Raw genomic sequence first — 408 nt, forward strand, 5'->3', positions numbered from 1 at the left:
TGAATTGATTACCTACCTTTGTTGTAAATTATTTCATTTTATAATAAAGGTTTTAATTAACAAAAGGAAGTGTAAGCCTAATCATTTTCCCTCCAAGCTCCAAATCCCATTGATGTCTAAATAGGAAGCCACCTGCTTGCTTGGTCCAGTGAGTAAAATGAAGTACAACTGATGTGTTACATCTAATAAGAAAGACTCTATTCTAGGCACATATGATTCAGAAAATACATTTAAAAACAAAATCTGCTTGAAACAGTGCTTAAACAAATACATGCTTGAGAGAGACAAAATGTTTGCTATGGCTAGTAAAGCCCTGCTTGCATAAGATTAGTATCATATTTGAACTCTGGATTGGCTAGGATTGTTTTCTGACCTGTACAGACAGGGCTTTTTGGGTGGGGGGGAGGG

Source organism: Gavialis gangeticus, unplaced genomic scaffold, assembly GCF_001723915.1.
Source record: "Gavialis gangeticus isolate Ggan-Ray unplaced genomic scaffold, GavGan_comp1, whole genome shotgun sequence".
Classification (NCBI taxonomy): Eukaryota; Metazoa; Chordata; order Crocodylia; family Gavialidae; genus Gavialis; species Gavialis gangeticus.